General features: G+C 41.2%; 1 protein-coding gene across 3 annotated transcripts in view; it reads left to right on the top strand.

Annotated features, from left to right (window-relative positions):
* NCOA2 (nuclear receptor coactivator 2) overlaps positions 1–20,219 on the top strand; it is a 212,934-nt gene that overhangs the window by 97,666 nt on the left and 95,049 nt on the right. For all 3 annotated transcript variants that reach the window (XM_075826133.1, XM_075826140.1, XM_075826134.1), the window contains exon 2: positions 2,054–2,129. The gene's annotated coding sequence lies outside the window, so the exon portion shown is untranslated. The remainder of the gene's footprint in view (positions 1–2,053; positions 2,130–20,219) is intronic.

Raw genomic sequence — 20,219 nt, 5'->3', positions numbered from 1 at the left:
TTGTTCGGACATACCTAAGTATGCCCTAACAGGAAATATGGTAGGACAGCCCTGGGGTCCTTCAATGGACCCTGGGCTGTCTGCCTATATATGTTATGTCACTCAATCGCGTCACAGGAATTCCCTGTGATGCGATCTAAGTGGCATCCCCCCTTCTCACTTCCTCTTGAACACTGCAGTCAGCTTTGATCGCAGCATTCACGGGAATAACGGCGGTGATGAGAGGTTTCTCTGATTTCCGCCGTTATAGAGCGGGGCTGCGGCTGTGTAATACCGTCATTGCCCCGCTCCTGACATAAGTGCGTGCGCGGTCATCATGAGGGGATGCGGCCGGTGCTGCACTAATGAGCGGCGGGTCAGGCGCTGAAGATAGAACATGGGGGTGTTTTGCAGTGTGCCCGCCCTGTTCTGTTTTCAGTGCCACCGCTCACTGGTGCAGCGCCGGCCGCATCGCATCTACCTGGCGGCGCAGAATTGTTATCAGGACTCGGGAGCGCGGCAATGACTGTATCACACAGCAGCAGCCCCGCTCTCATACACTCATGTGTTACTATACTGAGCTGTGCGGCGGCACAGCTAAGTATCGAAATACATGAAATAACGGTATCGAACCGTTTGGGGATGCAGAGTATCGAAGTTTCGATGCATCGTGCATCCCTAATTCCAAGTCACACTTTTTTTTTTCAACGTAGTCTGGTTTAAATAACATGTGACAATTTTTTTATTATTTTTTTGTGGGAAAAAAAAGTTTTTTTTTACTGTGTACTACATCTTTTTTTTTTTTATAAACTTTAAGGTGTAACTGTACTTTCATAAAGCGTATGATATGTCATAGGGATTGGCTGGGTGCTGAGACAATTGCTAAAACGAAAGGGCAGAATCGCTGAACTTGATTGGCTCTCCTCGTCAGCCTGTAGATGGGCTGACATAGGTCTATGAGCCTTCAGGCTGAGGAGAGCCGATCATAGCTGAAGGTGCAGAGCGATCAGCTGAGCGTTTCTGCCCCTTCATTTCAGTGATGGTGGGGGTTTTGGCACCATCTGGATCCCCACTGATCAAATTTTCTAACATTTTTTTTGAAACTACAGTGCAATTATTATTTTTTTAGTCCCACTAGGGAATTCACAATCCGATGGTTTGATCACGGATATAAAGCTTTGGTATAGTCAGTATCATACTGTGCAATCCATTAGTCTCTGCCTAATAGGCAAACAGCCATTGTCAAACCACTTTGATTCTGCGGTCACTATTGAGAGGTTAAATGTCCGTGATCGGAGTTCTCTCCAATCCCAGCTGTTGAAGCGGGAGCCCAGCTGTCGGTCCTAGCCCACGCAGATGACATACATGTACGTCATTCTGTATTAAGGGGTTAACAGGGTATTCAGCAAATAAAGGTCATTCGTTAAATAATGAAAAGTGATACAATTTTTCAATATATTTTCTGTATCAATTCCTCACAATCTCTGCTTGCTGTTATTCAATAGTAAGGGTATGTGCACACACAAAATTAAAAACCGCTCCTGATTTTCAGCCGTTTTTTTAGCAACTCGCGTTTTTCACAGCGGTTTTTACGGCTTTTTTTTTTATAGAGTCAATAAAAACCGGCTCAAGAAGTGACATGCACTTCTTTTCCGCGGGTGTTTTTTTTACGCGGCCATTTTTTTAAAAACGGCCGCGTAAAAAAAAAACACCCATCAGACCATTAGCTGTTTTTCCCATTGAAATCAATGGGCAGATGAAACGGCCGAAAATAAGCCGTGTGAATATACCCTAACCTTAATTGTTTACTTCCAGTGGATACAATTCCGTCCCGGTCATGTGGTGACCACACAGGTGAATGGCTTCTTACAAGACACAGCTCTGATGACTAACTGTAACGAGTCATGCACCTGTGTGTCCATCACATGACCAGGACAGATTCTAAACTCCTTGAAAGTGTTGTGTAGTCCGTTTCCGTGATGCTTCTAGATTAGGTATACATGCAATATGTCTTACTTGATCCCGCAGTTTCATAAGTAAAATATTAACTTTTTCTTTTGTTTCTTCATCCTAGGAAATAATGTCCAGATTTCACATTTTCTACAAATGTATCACCACGTTTGAGGGGGTGGTTCCAGTCTAAATGACAGGTAAGCTGAACTAAAGGATACATATGTTGAATATTTTTGTGTTTTTTGTCTAAATGAAGAGGATCCTTTTGCTCAGATTTTTTTTTGTAATATCAAGAATGATTTAAAGTGTAACTAAACGTTTAACAAACTTTTGACATGTCATAGTGACATGTCAGAAGTTTTGACCGGTGGGGGTCTGAGCACGGAGACCCCCACCGATTTGCTAAAACGAATCCGCAGAAGCGCTCGTGTGACCACTGAGCTGCTTCGTTTCTGTTTGGCTTTTTTCGGAAAGCCGATGTATCGGTGTACGGGCTCATAGACTTTCTATTGAGTCCGTACATCGTTACATTGGCTTTCCAACAAAAGCCGATCAGAAATCAAGCGGCTCACCCGAGCGCTTCTACCGCTTTGTTTTAGCGATTGGTGAGGGTCTCCGCACCCAGACCCTCACCGATCAAAACTTCTGACATGTCACTCAGAAATGTCAAAAGTTTGAAAGTTTAGTTCCCCTTTAACCATTTGCAGCCTTCAGTTTTCAAACCTTCCGTGTCTTTTCAATGTTTATCTGTAATTGGCTTAACTCCGAGCCCACCACTACTACTTCCCTGACTTTTCTTGTATCCCCTTTGTTTTGTTACTTGATTATAAACCCCTCTTTTGTCCAATTTGTAACGCAGGCACAAGTATTAAATCTTATTTTGGCAGTTCCTCCGCTATACAACTCCATGAATACTTAATTCGCTTGCAGAGCTATGAGAATGTTTGGCAAATAATGGCCTAATAGATCTAAACTTCTTATTAAATTGAGATATTTAGTCACGAAAAAAAAGTAAATTGTTAAATTAAATCTGATTTCTGGTGTGCACTGTTTTTTTTAAGTGAAACCGGCAATGGAAACAATGGATATTATGGTTGCTATGGCTACATACGCATTAAACATCACAAGTGAAAAAATATATCTAATACAGAGAGGAGAAATAGCCATGTCAACAGGAATAAAAACATTTATTGTACACACTGATCACTGCACACAAAGGACTGAAAAATGATTGAATTGTACTATTTTTAAAGCGCTCCTACCATGTATATAAATACACCGTCGACAGATCAGGATTTTTTTTTTGTACTCCCCGCTCCATTTCACGTGACTTCGTCTTCTCTACCCTTCTACCTTCTAGTTTGACAATAATAAAGAAAACAAATATATAAATAACCATTGTTTTAAAATAAGTGTTAGGCATGAAAAGTTTCGACCCTCTTAATAGCGTTCTCTAGGCTGGGTTTATGATGCTCCACGTACCCTCTAAGTTTCATTGGCCTGAACTGGAGGCCTCCATGAGTTTTGGAAATCTGCCCACTATCCTTTCCTAGCTGGCAGCTGGAGCCTGAGCTGACAATGTTGGTGGATCAGGGCACATGAGCCACTTGGGAGTCCGCATATGAAATCCTGCAAGTGCCACTACTGGTGCTGACATTTTATGCCTGATAGATGCATAGACAGAGTGGTCACTGATACAGTCGGGTCGAAGGTGGCATCAGAAGGTTCACCTAAGAGCGCTGCTCCCTATGACTGGCAGAGAGGACTGACTGGGCTTATTAGAAGCAGCAACAGTTTTACCATGTTTTGTTAGTGTAATGAAAAGTATATTGGGCTTGGTCAAGCCTGGTCTTCAGCTGATACGGTTATGACGCTGCATCAATACAGATTATGCTACAAAAATCTGTTCTATATTACCACTTAGGCTCTTTTCACATCTGCATCGTGGTTTTAGTTTATAATGGAAACCACAACGCAGTGCCGGATCCATCATACGACAGATACTACCTATGCCCAGCAGACCCATTGGCTTTTATAATAGGGTGCGTCGGGTTCGGCTGTGGTGTCCTCTGCTTTGACGGGTAGGACACCGCTGTATCCAAATCTGACAGAATCTGCCGCTTCAAGCGGAGCCTCCGATGAAGATGTGAAAAGGGCCTAAGAATTGGTGAGCACAGGACCCTTCACGTGCACTCACAGAAATAGAAGTCTGCACTTTCACACTACTGATTCGGATGTAGTGATTGCTGGAATTCAGAAATTCATGCATTAGTTCAATGGCAATGAAGCTACACAATTTCTACATTTATATCCTCTCTTCCTGTTTATCTTACAAACCCTGGCATGCAGTTTTCTAAATGTTATAGAAGTTTTTCTTTTTAGCAGGATGTATCTTAGAAATGAGCTTTTATTTCAGGTTATACAGTCCACAAAGTAAGCTACAACATACAAGTCCATCAGAGACCACCATTTAAAATCACCACAAAATGTACTTTTGTTGTGGTGAATCAAAAAGTTCCCTCCTTATTCACGGTATTCTAGATTTCCTTTGTTCATTTATTCAGATGTTTAGAACTAAAAACAATGCTTTAAGAATAAGGCGATGCTAAACTGAACGTGTGTGTGTGTGTGTGTGTGTGTGTGTATATATATATATGTAGTCAATAACAAAGAGACCTGTCAGAAGAGAATGTTAAAGTGGAGCTAAACGTTTGACAAACTTCTGACATGTCAGAATTTTGGATTGGTGGGGGTCCGAGCCCTGAGCCGCTTCGTGTCTATTCGGCTTTTTCCAGAAAGCAGATGTATCGGAGTACGGGCTCGTAGACTTTCTATTGAGCCCGTACGCCGATACATTTATTACCGGAAAAAGCCAAACAGACACGAAGCGGCTGAGCGCTATGACATGTCAGAAGTTGTCAAACGTTTAGCTACACTGTAAATGACCACTTTATGTATTAAATGGATAAAAATATATTCTGAGCTTGTTACTGAACGCTTACTGTGTGGATTGCTGATAAAGCCATTTTATTGGTAACTTGTGGATGTCTAGCTTTAAAGTGTACCTGAACCTTTTAAAAAAGTTTTGTCTTGTCGTAGTGACATGTCAGAACTTTTTGATCGGTGGGCGTCCGAACACTGAGACCCCCACTAAAATGAAGTGGCAGATGCGCTCGGGTAAGTGCTTTGTTTCTGCAGTGAACGAGCAGTGTATGGACTCATAGATTTTCTATTGAGCCCGTACACCGCTCCAAAGAAAGCCGATCAGAAACAAAGCGGCACAGCACTCACCCGAGCGCTTCTGCCGTTTTTGTTTTGGCGATCGGTCGAGGTCTCAGTGCTCGGACCCCCACCGATCAGAACTTATGACATGTTACTATGACGTGTCATAACTTTTTAAAAGGTTTAGTTAAACTTTACACCTAAATTTACATGAGATCGCTGTCAGACAAAGGCTTGTGCAACTAAAAGCAACCAACCCCCCCCCCCCTCCCCCGTAAATATAGAGAGTGGGATTGGGTCAGGCTCTTCTGTCAGCACTTATCTTCTGTGGTAATAAAGGATCAAGCATATTGGAATCCGACCTGTCTGATCCTTCATTCCTCAGACGGCACGCTGCCTCAAACAGACGATCGCAGAAATCGCGGTCAACATTCAATGAGCACTATCAACAATAAAACAAAATAACCCGTCCACGCACACAAATAAGTAATGGACCCAGATGCAGCAACCCTAAAAATGTCCACTTATCCAAAATGAATACATTTTAATATTAGGTGCGCTCTCCTGGTATTCTAAAGCGTAGAGGGAAGATCAGCCAATTCTCCTCCAATCTGATCAAACAATCATGAGTTTTGGTAAGGGCATGTTGCAGGGACAACTCTGTTCTCCCATTAGCCAAAACGGCACAAAAAGATCCAGCGGAATCCAAGCTATGAATCTAGTGGTTTCATGAGGAGTCACTCCTGACGCTATAACTGAGTCCGGTGTAGTGTTTGTTCGCTCATTTTGGCCAGACGGCGGAATATTTTTTGGGCCGTTTTGGCTAGTAGGAGAATGGCCCTGTCTCTATAATATACAGCTCTTACCTAGAGCAAAATATTCAGCTGACAGATCTGCTTTAATTATACTCGCAAATCCAGAAGCAAGTGTTCATATATCAAACAATTTAAAACCGCGTGGAACTTGCGTTATTAAAAACGCCCGACTCTAGTTTTGCCACCTAATTCGTCACCCACACAGGTTTATATAGTGCAACTGCTTATATTTCCATGTGTAATTCCATAAATAATATCAAACAATCTAGTATGTTCATGGTTCAGCGCACATACTGTTTGACGTTCACAGATGAATATGAAGTTTCGTTTTTTTATTTGTTCTTTTTATATATTATGTATGTAAAATATTACCATTTATTCAATTCGAGCTAATACGGCAGAATTACAGGCACACCGGCCCTTTTTTTTCATTGCAATGGATGTATGTTATACGTCATAGCTTCAAAGGTTGTCACGACTAGAATATAAGGGACCGAGCTCTGATACTGGTATCATTTTAAAGCTTTCAATTGACACCATGGTCCAAACTCTAGGTGCAATATTTGGGGAGCAGCACTTGTTAGATGCCAAGAAAATGAGAGCTTTGCTTGTGGAGGGGCAGGAAGAAAGATCACAGCCTGTCGCTGTCCTCTCCCCCCTGTACAGCCTTCCAGTGATCCCAGGGGGTGATACAGAAACTTTTCTTTGTTATAACCCCCCACCTTATTTAGGATATGTGTTCGTCATATTTAGGGGGTCTTTTATTTTTTTTCTTCTACGTAAGGGGTGAGACGAGCAGTTACACATGTAATCACCCCCTGCGCATAAGGCCACTTGTTGCTTTCGTGACATAAACGTTTACTGGCATCTTGGAGATTTTTGTTCTCTTCAGTTTTGGGGATTTATGTGCGTGCTGACGTAGGCTTAAAGAGACTCTGTCACCACATTATAAGTGCCCTGTCTCCTACATAAGGAGATGGGCGCTATAATGTAGGTGACAGTAATGCTTTTTATTTAATAAAATGATCTATTTTCACCACTTTATTAGCAATTTTTTGATTTATGCTAATGAGTTGCTTAATGCCCAAGTGGGCGTATTTTTACTTTAGACCAAGTGGGCGTTGTACAGGGGAGTGTATGACGCTGACCAATCAGCATCATGCACTCCTCTCCATTAATTTACACAGCGCATAGGGATCCTGCTAGATCCTTATGTGCTGTCTTATACTAACACATTAACAATACTGAAGTGTTTAGACAGTGAATAGACATTCCACAGGATGTCTATTCACAATCTCTGCACTTCGTTACTCTGTCTATGGTAGTTACAGCAGAGGATGCGTAATCTTGCGAGATTACGCTGTAGATTACAGGTTACAACGAGATTACGCAGTAAATGACAGGTTACAACAAGACTTAATTGCAAGACTACGTTTTGTACTTGTAAGTGGCATTCTTGATTTGGCGGCTTTCAGGCCTCTTTCCGGAACAAAGTTTAATGTTAAAGGTGGCTACGCATTAGATCGATGTGGGTTGATAGTTGAACAACTGTTGAATGAACAATCGTCAGCCGTACACGTTTTAGCCCATTTTGGCCGTTATGGCCATACATGGTTCATGACACCGCATGAAGAATCATCGATCTTTCAGTGTGGAACGATCTTTCGTGTAAGGGCCGATCGTCAAGTACTACCGACTATCGGACGACTTCTGCTAAAGGTACACATACCAAAAAAGACAACTCTTATGTGGAATTTCTATTCATGAAACGCCCTAATATTGGTATTTGAGATGGGACCCAGGAGCTCTGTAATGAAGCAGAGACACCAGATCGTTTGGGGTGCCCGCAGTGTTGGAGCTTTGTACATGCAGTGTTTGTGCATATTCAGCTTTCTCGTTCTGCAGGGGCTCATGTGGGATGGCTGTGTATTATCAGGTTGTGTATTATCAGGCCGTGTATTATCAGGCCGTGTATTATCAGGCCGTGTATTATCAGGCCGTGTATTATCAGGCCGTGTATTATCAGGCCGTGTATTATCAGGCCGTGTATTATCAGGTTGGGTATTATCAGGTTGTGTATTATCAGGTTGTGTATTATCAGGTTGTGTATTATCAGGTTGTGTATTATCAGGTTGTGTATTACCAGGTTGTGTATTACCAGGTTGTGTATTATCAGGTTGGGTATTCTCAGCTTGTGTATTCTCAGCTTGTGTATTATCAGGTTGTGTATTATCAGGCTGTGTATTATCAGGCTGTGTATTACCAGGTTGGGTATTACCAGGTTGTGTATTATCAGGTTGGGTATTATCAGGTTGGGTATTATCAGGCTGTGTATTATCAGGCTGTGTATTATCAGGCTGTGTATTACCAGGCTGTGTATTATCAGGTTGGGTATTATCAGGTTGTGTATTATCAGGTTGTGTATTATCAGGTTGGGTATTATCAGGTTTGGTATTATCAGGTTTGGTATTATCAGGTTGGGTATTATCAGGTTTGGTATTATCAGGTTTGGTATTATCAGGTTGGGTATTATCAGGTTGTGTATTATCAGGTTGTGTATTACCAGGTTGTGTATTACCAGACTGTGTATTACCAGGTTGGGTATTACCAGGCTGTGTATTACCAGGCTGTGTATTATCAGGTTGTGTATTACCAGGCTGTGTATTACCAGGCTGTGTATTACCAGGCTGTGTATTACCAGGCTGTGTATTACCAGGCTGTGTATTACCAGGCTGGGTATTACCAGGCTGGGTATTACCAGGTTGGGTATTATCAGGTTGGGTATTATCAGGTTGGGTATTATCAGGTTGTGTATTATCAGGTTGTGTATTATCAGGTTGTGTATTATCAGGTTGGGTATATTATCAGGTTGTGTATTATCAGGTTGTGTATTATCAGGCTGTGTATTATCAGGTTGTGTATTATCAGGCTGTGTATTATCAGGCTGGGTATTATCAGGCTGGGTATTATCAGGTTGGGTATTATCAGGTTGTGTATTACCAGGCTGTGTATTACCAGGCTGTGTATTACCAGGTTGTGTATATTATCAGGTTGTGTATTATCAGGCTGTGTATTACCAGGTTTTGTATTACCAGGTTGGGTATTATCAGGTTGGGTATTATCAGGTTGTGTATTACCAGGTTGTGTATTATCAGGCTGTGTATTATCAGGTTGGGTATTACCAGGCTGTGTATTACCAGGTTGTGTATTATCAGGCTGTGTATTATCAGGCTGTGTATTATCAGGTTGGGTATTATCAGGTTGTGTATTACCAGGCTGTGTATTACCAGGCTGTGTATTACCAGGTTGTGTATTATCAGGCTGTGTATTATCAGGCTGTGTATTATCAGGTTGTGTATTATCAGGCTGTGTATTATCAGGCTGTGTATTACCAGGTTGTGTATTACCAGGTTGGGTATTACCAGGTTGGGTATTACCAGGTTGTGTATTATCAGGTTGTGTATTATCAGGTTGTGTATTATCAGGTTGGGTATTATCAGGTTGGGTATTATCAGGTTGTGTATTATCAGGTTGGGTATTATCAGGCTGTGTATTATCAGGCTGTGTATTACCAGGCTGTGTATTATCAGGCTGTGTATTATCAGGCTGTGTATTATCAGGTTGGGTATTATCAGGTTGTGTATTATCAGGTTGGGTATTATCAGGCTGTGTATTATCAGGCTGTGTATTATCAGGCTGTGTATTATCAGGTTGGGTATTATCAGGTTGTGTATTATCAGGCTGTGTATTATCAGGCTGTGTATTATCAGGTTGTGTATTATCAGGCTGTGTATTATCAGGCTGTGTATTACCAGGTTGTGTATTACCAGGTTGGGTATTACCAGGTTGGGTATTACCAGGTTGTGTATTATCAGGTTGTGTATTATCAGGTTGTGTATTATCAGGTTGTGTATTATCAGGTTGGGTATTATCAGGTTGTGTATTATCAGGTTGGGTATTATCAGGCTGTGTATTACCAGGCTGTGTATTATCAGGCTGTGTATTATCAGGCTGTGTATTATCAGGCTGTGTATTATCAGGTTGGGTATTATCAGGTTGTGTATTATCAGGTTGGGTATTATCAGGTTGTGTATTATCAGGTTGGGTATTATCAGGTTGGGTATTATCAGGTTGGGTATTACCAGGTTGGGTATTACCAGGTTGTGTATTACCAGGCTGTGTATTATCAGGCTGTGTATTATCAGGCTGTGTATTACCAGGTTGGGTATTATCAGGTTGTGTATTACCAGGCTGTGTATTATCAGGTTGGGTATTATCAGGTTGTGTATTATCAGGTTGTGTATTATCAGGTTGGGTATTATCAGGTTGTGTATTATCAGGTTGTGTATTATCAGGCTGTGTATTATCAGGCTGTGTATTATCAGGTTGGGTATTATCAGGTTGTGTATTATCAGGCTGTGTATTATCAGGCTGTGTATTATCAGGCTGTGTATTATCAGGTTGGGTATTATCAGGTTGTGTATTATCAGGTTGTGTATTATCAGGCTGTGTATTACCAGGTTGTGTATTACCAGGTTGGGTATTACCAGGTTGGGTATTATCAGGTTGTGTATTATCAGGTTGTGTATTATCAGGTTGTGTATTATCAGGTTGTGTATTACCAGGTTGTGTATTATCAGGTTGGGTATTATAAGGTTGTGTTCTATCACACCAGGCTTGAGATGGAGAAAGCCTGACGAGAGGACTTGTGAATTCTGTAACGTCAACAAAAATATTCTTTTGTTCGAGCAAAAATCAACAACTTTGTCCCTTTCACTTTGTGCATGCTGCAGCAGCCTCAGCAGGAAAGCAGGAGGAATTTTTGGGTGCCCCTCCCTGCTGGTAAAGGGGGAGGGTCAGATCTCTCAGCTCAGCACTTAGCAGCGGATTTGTGCTGCTAGTTTGCCAGCTGTCACTAGAAGTAGAGGACACAAGATAAGCTCCTATGAAGGAATGTCCTAGCTGAGATTGCACTTTGCTTTCCAGAAGGCCTTAAATGTATATGTCACATTAACCCTCTGTACAATAGTGACAATTCTGCATGTATTTTAGTTGTTCGTTTTTCCTTTGTTTAGAATTTTTCAAAGCCAGGATTTTATAATCTATGTATTAAATAAAAAGGCTCCATTTCATAGTCTGGATCGGAAAAGTTGCAGGTGTTCTATATCAGATCTGGGATGCATAGATGAGTACATTTTAGTCTGTTGTTTAGATTGTTTATATTGGTTCTTTTCAGTGCAAATCTTCATAAAAGCATCATTGCCACTGGAACTTGGCACGTATACCAGCTAAGAAGTGAGAATAAAAAGTAATCCAATAACTGATATCTGATGCACTGTATGGCCAAAAGTATGTGGACACCTGACCGCCACACCTATATGAGCTTGTTGGACATTCCAAAACCATGGCTGTTTACATTAGGTTGGACCCGTTTTGCGGTGAAGGCGTTCTACAAGATTTTGGAATGTGCCTATGAGAAATTGTGCCCATTCAGCCAAAAGAGCATTCATGAGGTCATGAAAACCAGAGCCTTATGCTGGGTACAAAACCAGAGCCTTATGCTGGGTACAAAACCAGAGCCTTATGCTGGGTACAAAACCAGAGCCTTATGCTGGGTACAAAACCAGAGCCTTATGCTGGGTACGTAATAGAGCGTTCTAACTGGGAAGTATAAAAATATATTCTATTTCATCCACAAATTCATATTTTAAACGTCCTAGTGTCAATATAGTGCAGTCGTACATAAATCCATATCTATACAATCATTTGTAAATCCACGGCAATAGATAACCAAGGGGAGATGTCAATTGTTCACCAAAATCCCTCCGTAATAAAAGGTGTTAATGTGTGTTGGACCGAATTCAGTCACAGTTCTAAGTATATCAGTGAAACATCGGTATTGCAAATATATGTACAGTAGATAGATATTTCTCATAGGTTGTCAATCATCTCATAATTCTACAATTATACAGTAGATCCAAATATCATGTTTAACCCCTTGTCGACATTGGTCGTATGAATACGTCATGGAAAGCTAGTGCTTCCCGCATTTTGCCGTATCCATATGACAAATGCATGGCACCGGCTCAGAAGCTGAGTCAGTGCCATCGCCGGATGTCAGCGGTGTATTACAGCTGACATCCGGCTGTAATGCCGGGACCGAAATTAGCTTAGATCCCCGCCAATAACCCATTAAATGCCCGGAGGAGTAGCCTGAAAGGCTTCCGTAGCCGACGGCAAGATGGCGCTGGCTCAGGAGCTCACCTGTTGTCATCGGCGGTGGATGTCAGCTGTATGTTACTGCTGACATCCACCAGTAACGGCAGGAACCGCAGCTAGCTCCGATCCCTGCCGTTAACCCCTTAGCTGCAGAGATCGAAAGTAATCACTGCATCTTAGAGGTTGCTAGCAGATCGGCAGCCCTCCCATGCAATCAGGGCTGCCGACTGCTGCTATGGCAACAGAAGGCCTAACAGTGGCCTCCTGCTCTGCCATTACGGAAGCCGATTAGGCCCTGCCTGGAGGCGAAGCCTAATCGGCTTGCTGTCCGTGAATGACTGACAGATCTAATACATTGCACTACATAGGTAGTGCAATGTATTAGAAAAAAAAGGACAGTTGGACCTTCAAGAAAAAAGTGTAAAGAAAAACAAAAGTTTTAAAACATATCAATATAAAACACAATCGCCCTTTTCCCTTATGAAGTTCTTTATTATTGAAAAAAAAAATAATAAACCATACATATTTGGTATCACCGCGACCGTAACGGCCTGAGCTATAAAAATTATTGTTATTTATTCCACGCGGTGAAAAGCGTAAAAAAAAAAAAAACTCCAAAAACTATACCAGAATTTCTGTTTTTTTTGGTCACTTTGCCCTACAGATATTGGAATAAAAAATGATCAAAAAGTTGCACGTATCCAAAAATGGTACCTATAAAAACTATGGCTAGTCTCGCAAAAAACAAGCCCTCATACAGCTCCGTCGACGGAAAAATTAAAACTTTATGGTTCTCACAACTTGGCGACAGAAAAAAATACATTCGTTTTACAAAAGTAATTTTATTGTGCAAGAAGTGGTAAAACATAAAAAGTGCTATAAATTAGGTATCGCCGGAATTTGACTGACCCGCAGAATAAAGTTAACATGTAATTTATAACGCATGGTGAACGCTGTATCATCTTGCCTCCCACAAAATAAGATAAAAAGTGATCAAAAAAGTCTCATGTACCCCAAAATGGTACCAATAATAACTACAGCTCGTCCCGCAAAAAAACAGCCCTCATACCACTACGTCTATGAAAAAATAAAATTGGTTATGGCTCCAATAAGTTAGGAAATAAAAAAAATATGCAGTTGTGCCGGCCCGAGGGGAACATTTCTTCTTTTTCATGAGGCGAATTATCAAGGCCCTAAAATTTAGGGAACCAGGAAGGGGAGGGCCCAAACATATCTGCTGGAAGCGAGGGTGCCCTTATTATACCAGGACAACACTTTCCCAGCAAAATTCCCCAAACTGGGAAGGTGCGGAGTGTGGACCAAAAGGGGGATAAGGAAGGAAATTTAGCAGTGCGACACTGGCCTGTGCAGAAAGGATTTTACTGTTTTTATAATAACCCAATTATTATACTACCTGACTATGCCCCTGATATACTCTGCCCAGCTCACATATGCCCCCACATTATAAACGGAAACACCGCCATATTCAAACAAATCTACTACCACGCAAATCCACACTCCAAAAGCCAAATGGTGTTCCCTCCTCTCTGAACCCTACAGCGTGCCCAAACAGCAGTTTACTTCCACATATATGGCATCGCCATACCCGGGAGAACCCTTTTAACAATTTTTGGGGTGTATGTCTCCAGTGGCATAAGCTGGGCATGACATACTTGCCACTGAAATGGCATATCTAGGGAAAAATTTTAATTTTTACTTTGCACCATCCGCAGCGCAATCATTTATGGAAAAGTCCTGTCGAGTGCACACTGATTTCTGCCAAACAACTGCAGGGTTAACATGCTCACTACACCCCTAGGTAAATGCATGGAGGGGTGTAGTTTCCAAGATGTGGTCACTTCTTTGGGGTTTCCACTGTTTTGGTCCCACATGGGCTTTACAAATGCGACATAGCGACCAGAAACCAATCCAGCAAAATCTGTACTGCAAAAGCCAAATGCCGCTCTTTCCCTTCTGAGCCCCCTGTGCCCAACAGCATTTGCTTTTACAAATGTTGGGGTTCTTTTTTTCCTTTATTTGTTGAGAAAATAAAAAATTTGGATGTCAAGCTACGTCTTATTGAAGAAAAGGGATTGTTTTTATTTTCACTGCCCAATTCTAATAAATTCTATGAAACACCTGTTCGGTCAAAATGCTCACTACACTCCTAGATGAATTCCTCAAGGGGTGTAGTTTCCTAAATGGAGTAACTGTTTTGATGTTTTTATTGTTTTGTCCCCTCAGGGGCTTTGCAAATGCAACATGGCCTCCGCAAATCATTCCTGCTCCATGTGATCTCCAAAAGCCAAATAGTGCTCTTTCAAATCTAAGCCGTGCTGTGTGTACAAACAGCCGTTCATGACCACATGTGGGGTATTGTTTTACTCGGGAGAAATTGCTTTACAAATGTTGTGGTGCTTTTTCTCTTTTAGTCCTTGTGGAAATGAAAAAAAAATTACGGTAGCTAAACATACATTTTCTTTGAAAAAAAATTAACATTTTAATTTTTACGGCCTACTTCCAATAATTTCTGCAATAAACCTGGGGGATCAAAATGCTCACTATACCGCTAGATAATTTCCTTGAGGTGTGTAGTTTCCCAAATAGGGTCACTTTTGGGGGATTTCCACTGTTTTGGCACCGCAAGAGCCCTTCAAACCTGACATGGTGCCTAAAATATATTCTAATAAAAAAAAGCCCCCAAAATCCTCTATGTGCTCCTTTGCTTCTGAGGCCGGTGCTTCAGTCTATTACCACACTAGGGCCACATGTGGGATATTTACTAAATCTGCAGAATCTGGGCAATAAATATAGAGCTGCATTTCTCTGGTAAAACTTTCTGTGTTACAAAAAAAATTGATTAAAAATGACTTCCTTAAAAAAAAAAAAAGACATTTGTAAACTTCACCTCTAATTTGCTTTAATTCCTGTGAAAGGGTTAAGAAACTTTCTAAATGCGGTTGTGAAAACTTTGAGGGGTGAAGTTTTTAAAATGGGGTGACTTATTGGGGGTTTCCAATATATAAGGCCCTCAAAGTCATTTCAGAACTGAACTGGCCCCTGTAAAAATAGCCTTTTGACATTTTCTTGAAAATGTGAGAAATTGCTGCTAAAGTTCTAAGCCTTGTGATGTCATAGAAAAATAAAAGGATGTTCAAAAAACAATGCCAATCTAAAGTAGACATATGGGGGATGTTAATTAGCAACAATTTTGTGTGGTATAACTGCCTATAAGCAATTTTTCGCAATTTTCTGATAACTTTTTTTGTGATTTTCACAAAGCGGCTATCTTCTACCTAATCTAATGGGCGCTTTAATGTAGATATGTGATGTGGTGTTTTTTTTAAAAAAAAGTTTATTTTTTACAAAGTTATGAGCATTTTAAATGGAGGCGATGTCTGGTCATATTCCCGTTGCTTGTGTGAAGGAACTACGGGAGTGACGGCACAGCATGATCCCGTGAGATCGTGCTGTGGATTAAGCTAGACATGAATGAAGAGAAGTGTATGATGCTGATTGGTCATGGTCATACATTTCTCTTTACTATGCCCACTTGGGCATTAAGAACAAATTTGCATAACACTTAAAATGCTCATAACTTTGTCAAAAATATAAGTTTAAAAAAAAAACAAAAAAACACATTACTTATCTTCATTAAAGCGCCTATTAGATTAGGTAGAATATAAGGCAGTTATAAACTGGTGACCAAGCCTCTTTAAATATTGAATGTATTGAGCAAATTTTGCCAGTAACATAAAGTCCAATGTGTCATGAGAAAACAAACTCTGAATCGCTAGGATAGGTAAAAGCATTCCGAAGTTATTACCACATAAAGTGAAACATCAGATTTGAAAAATAAGGCTCTGTTGGGAAGGTCAAAAGAGGGAAAGGGTTAAGATGGCCTCGATGGCAAAGCAATCGCAGCTATAATAAATAGAGATGCCTGGAGCGTATATCAAATGAATTGGCCACAATATAAGGGCATGATATGCCATTGCATTTCAAAGATCGCCACTCAAATACGGACTTACTGTCCCGCTGCGCATATAAGTACAACCTCCAAGGCGTCTTCAGTATAGCAGCAAATATCTTAACAGTCACAGACCTCAGGATTCTAGCACCCTGAGAAAGTCCTTGCAATACTAAACGCGTCAGTGTTATACTTACCACTGTGAATGAATTAGATCCAAGGCACATTAGCACTTTTTATTACGGCAGCCTTTTGGTGATCCATTGACATCTCCACTTGGTTACCCATTAGCATTGATTTACAAAGGATTGTATACCTATGGATTTGTGTATACTTTGCAATCCTTATTGGTTGGGCGTTGAGCGCTAGATAGAGAATTTCTCTGCATAATGTGACTAGTCTATTGATGTATTTGTTCTTTTTTTGTGAAACCTTGTGCCTTTTTAAAGGTGTTCGATGGGATCGAGGGTAGGGCTTTGTGCAGCCAATTCCTCCAAACCAAACTCGCCCAACCATATCTTTATGGACCTCGCTTTGTGCTCATAGGCACAGTCTTGCTGGAACAGGAAAGGGCTTTCCCTAAAACGTTGCCACAAGTTTGGAAGCATACAGTTGTTTAAAATGTCTTTGTATGCTGTAGCATTAATATTACTCTTCTTTGGAAATAAGGGGCCTAGTCCAGACCAAGAGCAAAAGCCTCAGACCATTATCCCTCCTTCACTAAATTTTGCAGTAGGCACTATGCATTCTGGCAGGTAGCGTTCTCCTGGCATCCACCAAACCCATATTTGTCCCTTGAGCTGCCATAAAGGGGTTTTCCCACCAGGGACATTTATGACTTATCCATAGGATATGTCTTAAATGTCAGATAGATACATCTATTTCTAGAACAGGGCCACCTAAACCCCGTTCTGCCGCTCTGTTTTGTGGCTGAAGCAGATGAATTCCGAACATAAAGAAAGAAACAGCGTAGCTCGCTGAGCTACGCTGTTTCCGTAAGTCCCATAGAACTGAATAGTAGTTACGGAAACAGCGAAGCGCACAGGCTACCCTGCTTCCGTAACTGACATTCACTACTATGGGACTTAGGGAAACCGCGTAGCTCCGCAAGCTACGCTGTTTTCATAATTCCCGACCATAAAGTCCGGAAGTGGCCGAGATATGTGCGGGTCCCAAAGGTGGGACCCACATCTATCTGACATTTATGACATATCCTGTGGATATGTCATAAATGTCCCTGGTGGGAAAACCCCTTTAACTAAATAATTATAATGGGTGTCTACTTACTTTAAGCCATATAGTATATCTCTGTGTCATACTCCTGTAGAATAGAGTCAAGATAGATATATGCATAGCTCAGTAAGTCGTTCTATATGGAACTTACTCAAAATGGGTTGAAGTCTGCAGCGGGGTATCACAAGGATCGGTATTAGGCCCAATTCTTTTTAATCTCTTTATTAATGATCTTGTGGATGGGATTGATAGGAAGGTGTTAGTTTCTGCTGACGACACAAAACTTTATAGGATACTTAAAACTCAACTGGACTATAAAATATTACAGAAAGACCTAGATAAGCTGGCAGCATAGGCAAAAACATGTGGCAGATGAAATTTTATGTTGATAAATGTAAAGTAATGCACCTAGGACGCAATAGTAGCATTAATTCATATACATTACATGGAATAAATCTGGGAATAACCGAACAAGAGAAGGACCTGGGTACTCTGGTAACAAATAAGCTAAGCAGCACTCTATGTCAAGCAGCAGCTGCAAAAGAAAATAGGATTTTAGGGTGTATAAAAAGAGAGATAAAAACCTGTGATTCTTCTCTGGCATGGCTTAACAGGCATTTACTAAAGGCAGACCTGGGGGCCCCCAGGCTGCCATAGAAACAATCCACAGCCCGCGATTTCATTGCGGGATGCCAGTGTGCTGAGAGAGGGAGCCCCCTCCCACTAAAACCAGTCCGATGCGGCACTCTCTTTTGAGCGCCGCATTTGAGGGATTAAACATGATTGGAGACCACTGCTAGTGGTCTCTGATCAATGCCCTGAAGCCCGAGGCTGTTGGCAACAGCCTCAGGAGCACCTCGCCCGACGAGGGGATAACTTCTTTTGAAGTGCCGACGTGAAAAGGCGGCGCTTCAGAAGAACTACCCCTAACAGCCGAAGTAAAAAGACTATACGCCGGTCGTTAAGTGGTTAACACGTATATGTATATGTGTGGTCAATACAGAGAACTAGCACATGATCTGTTCCTTCCAAGGCATCTACAAAGGACCAGGGGACATCCATTGCATGTGGAAGAAAAGACGTTTCAGACCTTAATACAGGAGAGGGTTCTTTACAGTTAGAGTAGTCAAACTATGGAATGCCCTACCCCATGAGGTAGTGATGGCAGATACTATGTCAGCATTTAAAAAAAAAAAGCTAGTTGCTTATTTACTGACGAATTGAGGGTTATAATTAATCAAGCAATGAATGACAGTCACTTTGTTGAGAGAGGTTGAACTTGATGGACCTGTGTCTCTTTTTTCAACCTATGTAACTAGCACAAGTGAACAGTGATGAGATGACCTATGTGCTTTGGCATTGAGCTGTTTTTTACGATTTGTCAAATATGACCGCTACACCCAAACAGTGCCCAAAAATATCCAGCACATCGGTACAAATTTTGGACTCATTCTGTTATTACAAACCGGGCCAGCCTTCGGCTACAGGGTGCCCTGTGCGGAATTGCCCTTTGGTGCTCCCCACTCCTTTTATCATTGTTATGTATTGTGGGCATTTGTGCTTTTGTTTGTATTGCTTTTGTTTATGCATTTGTCACGCCGAAAAATGCGTCAAAAATTCTTGATTTAAGCTTCCCATTGACATCAATGGTATAGTGCGCCGTTAGTGCATACGACGCGTTTTGTTTAAAAATGTGTAATGTAAAATAAAGAAGAGTCTGGTCAATTCTTTGGCACGTAAAACGCGCCGAAAATGTGCCAAAAACGCACCTTATTTCACACCGCTTAATAGACGAAAATATGAAAAAAGTTATATCTCTCAGAATGTGTTGAAACAAAGAATTTATTTCTTTTAAGAAATGGTTTTCTTTGTAAAAGTACTAAAATATTAAAAATAAATCTATAAATTTGGTATCACTGTAATCGTATTGAGCCGCAGAATAAAGTTGTCGTTTTTACCGCACGATGAAAGCCGTAAAATTGAAACCCAAAAAACAATGGAGGAATCAGTTGGTTTTTTTTCCAATTTCAGCCCACAAAGAATTTTTTTCAGTTTCCCAGTACATTAGATGGTACATTAAATGGTGGCAATAGCAACTACAACTCATGCCGCAAAAAATAAGCCCTCACACCACTCTATCGACGAAAAAAAAAAAAAAAAATTATGGCTCTAGGAAGGCGGGTTGTGAAAAACGTAAATGAAAAAGCAAAAAATGTCTCGGGCCTGAAAGGGTTAAAATAAGAACGCAGCCCACATTTACCTCTCTCTTCCCAGACGTTCCTGCGTTGGGGGCTCCTGTCCCCTCTGTTCTCGGTTTGTATACAGAGCGACTGCAGTGGTGACATCACGTCGACAGTACATCACCGCTGCAGCTGCTCTGTATACAAACAGTGAATAGGGGTGACGCAGGAATGTCTGGGAAGAGAGAGGTAAGTATAAGTTCTTTTTTTTTATTTTAACTTCTCCTCTACTACTTCAACAGAATTTCTTTTAACCCCTTTAACGTAATGTGTACAGGGTCTAAACAGGCAACAAATGGTAAATGTGCACTATGGAGGAACTGAACAATGTGCCCATCTGCCATTTATTAACCGTGTCAATTCAGTGCCACCTTGGTGCCCAGTTTCCACTTATTTCCCCTTTAGTGTCCTTATGTTCAGTGCCCCCTTGATGCATATTTGCCATTTACTGCCCCTTTAGCACCCTTTGTTACAGAAGAACAATAAATGGGTAATAAATGGCAAATGGGCATCGTAGGGGCACTGAACAAGACACTAAAGTGGCAAATGGGCACCAAGGTTGCATTGAATCCTCTGCCCATTTGCCAT

This window comes from Rhinoderma darwinii, chromosome 5 (assembly GCF_050947455.1).
Source record: "Rhinoderma darwinii isolate aRhiDar2 chromosome 5, aRhiDar2.hap1, whole genome shotgun sequence".
Classification (NCBI taxonomy): domain Eukaryota; kingdom Metazoa; phylum Chordata; class Amphibia; order Anura; family Rhinodermatidae; genus Rhinoderma; species Rhinoderma darwinii.
Note: the sequence above shows the minus strand (reverse complement) of the source record. Positions and strands in the feature narration are given on the sequence as shown.